Source organism: Cicer arietinum, chromosome 6 (genome assembly GCF_000331145.2).
Source record: "Cicer arietinum cultivar CDC Frontier isolate Library 1 chromosome 6, Cicar.CDCFrontier_v2.0, whole genome shotgun sequence".
NCBI lineage: Eukaryota > Viridiplantae > Streptophyta > Magnoliopsida > Fabales > Fabaceae > Cicer > Cicer arietinum.
The window spans coordinates 25,806,441-25,810,345 of NC_021165.2; positions in this window are offsets into that span (position 1 = coordinate 25,806,441).

Here is a 3,905-nt window from a genome sequence, read left to right on the forward strand (position 1 = left end):
AAAGAGTGTGTATCTTACTCTAGCATTTATCTTGAGAATAAATACTACACGTAATATTTATGAAATTTTGTAAAAAAAATTCATGTAAAAATTAAATTTAAAATTTGTTTTTTTATTTAAATACTAAAATTTCTATATGCACAAAGTTTATGGTTGACGTGGGTTTTCAGTCCATTTTCGATTTTTATTTTTGTTATTTTCCTTTTACTTATGTGTTTGATTTAAGTATTGAAAATACAGACGTATCTAATATATATTTAGAAAACACTCAAGTATTTAGTATAGATATCTAAGGCGCGCTGCAGAATGCCCATTTTTGTGTAAAGATTTGTTGTAATCTCTGAAATTTTTTTATTCATATAAAAAAATAACTAACTCCTAATAATATAAGGAACAAAGTAGTCTATGTTTGAAAATAAAATAGTAGAATTATAGTTTTGGAAACATTTTTATGATAACGATTTTAATCATGTAAGAGAAAATTTAGTCGATAAAAATATGATTTAGACATAATTGTTGCGGTCTTTTTAACTTAATTTTAGAGAAATTTTTTATTTTTAAGTAAATAATTTGATCTTTTATGTTTTAAAATTTTAACAATGTTATTTTTTTTTTACAAAAAATTCATCAAAATTTTCAGATAAAACTCATAAAATTAATTATCTTCAATATAATGCAAATTTCATCAAATTTATAATTCAAATCTTTAAATAAACTCACATTTTCATTCTTTATATTTTTAATTTTTTGTAATAAAATTAAATAAAGGAGCAATCGAAAAGAAAATAAATAAATAAATAAATAAAATACTGACATGTTATTTGAAATTAAGTTAAATGACCGCATAAGCAATTATACTTATGATTTAACATTGCATTTTTTGTTGTTTATGATTATATTTATTTATATATTATGGTGAATGTCCGAAGCAACACATGTATATTCACTACAACATATTTGGGATTATTAACATTTAAAAAATGTTACTAAATCAAGAAAAATATTCTTAAATATATTTAGTAGCATTTTATCAAATGTTATAACACTTTTTAATTGTTACTATTTTTCAAAAAACTAAAAAAAGATAAATTTATGTGTTTATCAATATTGAATCCAAAATAATTGAATAATCATTTCAATTGAAATATTGTTTCATTCAAAGCATTTGAGTTTGAATTCAAAATTTCATTATAATATTGTATTGAAATATTCTTTACAAATAATTGAATAAATTCAACAAACTCTGTAATATTGTTGAGGAGTAATTAAACATATTTACTTACACTACTAGTATTGTCAAGAGGTCAATATAAGTCTTAAAACCAAAACTAGTAGAAAGGTTCATAACACTTGAATCTTTGCTAAAATATTTGGTATACACATGTGAGGTGCTACAGAATACTCATTTTTATGTAAATATTTTTTTTTTGTAAAAATAATAATTGACTCCCAATAATACAAATAACAAAATAGTCAGTTTCGAAAACATATACGATAACAATTTTAATATTGTAAGATAATATTTAGTTGATAAAAATATAATTTAACATTGCAATTTTTATTATTTATACTTTTATTTATTTATATATTATGGTAAACGTCTGAAGCAACGTACACTTGCGTATTCACTACCACATATTTGGAGTTTAATAACATTTAAAAAATATTACTAAATCAAGAAAAAGTTACTAAATATATTTAACAGCATTTTATTAAATGTTAGATTATGATTATGTTGCTAAGAAAAATTTGTAACAAATTTGAGTATCGTTACTAACATTTTAGAGATGTTACTTATTTATAGACTTTGTAATATTTATTTTTCATTATTTATTTCACTTTTTTAGTCATCGTAATACTTTGATTGTTACTGTATTTGAAAACTAAAAACAAAATAAACTTATGTGTTTAGCAATATTTAATACAAAATCATTGAATAATCATTTTAATTGAAATATTATATTATTCAAAGTATACGAGTTTTAATTTACAATTTCATTACATCATATGAAATACTATTTACAAATAATTGAATAAGTTAGGGAAAAAAATTCAAGAAAGAAAAAAGTTAAGAAAATAAAGAGGAAGAGGTTTTTAAGTTATTTCTAGGAGATAAATTCAATTAATTGAGTGTAGAGAAAAAATCAAATTTAAAGAAGTAGAAAAAAAAAATAAAGAGAGAGAAAATGATAAAATGATAAAATATTACTTAGATTAAAATCTTTTTTTTTTTTAAGTATTGGGCATATGTATAATTGCAAAAAAATTTGTTATATTTATGTAATAATAAAAAAATTGGAAAAAGCAGTAGGAGTTTTTTATATTTGTCAATTGGAGGTATCATCTATGTTTTCGACCAACCTATTTTGTACTTCGAATATGTTATTTATTATGTTAATGTGATAAATTGGCAGTAAAAAAGATAAAAAAAATTTGTCTATGAAATATCTAAATTTTATATAAAAAATTATCTACATTATGGTGGTAACATTTAATATGATATCCAAGTGTCAAATATTTAATAAGTAACGATTTCTTATTACTATTTTAAATATATATAAAATATTTTTATTATTATTTAACAATTTCATAGAAATATTTATCATTTCGCATAATTTAGGTATCAACTTACTTGTTTACTCTATTAAAATTCCTAAGAATGTAAAATAAGAATTGAAAAAGAATGTAAATTTAAATATAATAATATCTAAAAAATATTAATTTTGAAAGAAAAACCTATAACTGCTGAATAAATTATTTTTCATATTTGTTGACTAAATTAATTACTTATTATATAATACAATATAATTAATATGATAATTTATCGTGTATATATATATTATATTGGAGTCTACTTGGAAAATATAAATTTACTTGATTAATAGGTTACCTATTTATAATCCAACTATTAATAGTTATTTTTATTTCGTGGTGAGTAGGTGACATACAATTTTGTAAGTATGGTTTAATCAAAATAATTAAAAAAAAATTATAATTAAAATGTATCTACCCAAAGATAAGGACACTAAATCAATTTTGTATTTATTAAAAAGATCTCTAGTTTTTTTTTATTTAATAAGAATGTCTTTGTTTTAAATTATTTAATAGTTTTCTTAGTACAAGTAAATTCGTCAATGAAAGTAGTATGAACCACAAAAATATTAATTGTAAATTAAAAGGAACAAAAAAAAAAGTAAAGCTTGAAAGAAGAAGAAAAAAAAGCAGTTGGAGAAAAACCATAGAGGAAATATGGAAATGTGAGAAATATTGAGAAAATGAAGTTAATTAACATTGGAAATAAAAAGAATACTCCTATGATGTACACATGACACGGGTGTAGATAAACCATACTTATTTAAAAATAAATAAAAATTTGAGTATGATCTATATTATATGTCAAATACTTTATTTTAAAACTTGGTCAAACATTTTTTAAAATTTGGCTTACCTAATTAGTATATTCAAAAATTTATGTGTGTTAAGACTTTTAAAAATAACATTTCATATATCTCTAAAATAGCTAATAGGTCAATAAAAAAGTGTGAATTTTATTGAACTCGTATAATCATAACATCTATTTCTTTTTCCCCGTTTTACAACATACTTGATGTATATATGAACATTATTTATAAATATGATAAAAGAATCAAACACAATTGTACAAAAATAATAAAATACAATTGTGGAATTTATAACACAATGATTTTGAAATAGAAGAATAGGTGTGGACGTTAAGAAATGGTTCAAATTTCTAATAAAGAATCTTTTATTATAAAAATATAAAAAAATTACTTTTTAAATAGATGAAATAAATATTATTTCTTACAAAAAATACGAAGAGCCTTTTATTTTATTATTATTATTATTATTATTATTATTATTATTATTATTATTATTATTATTAT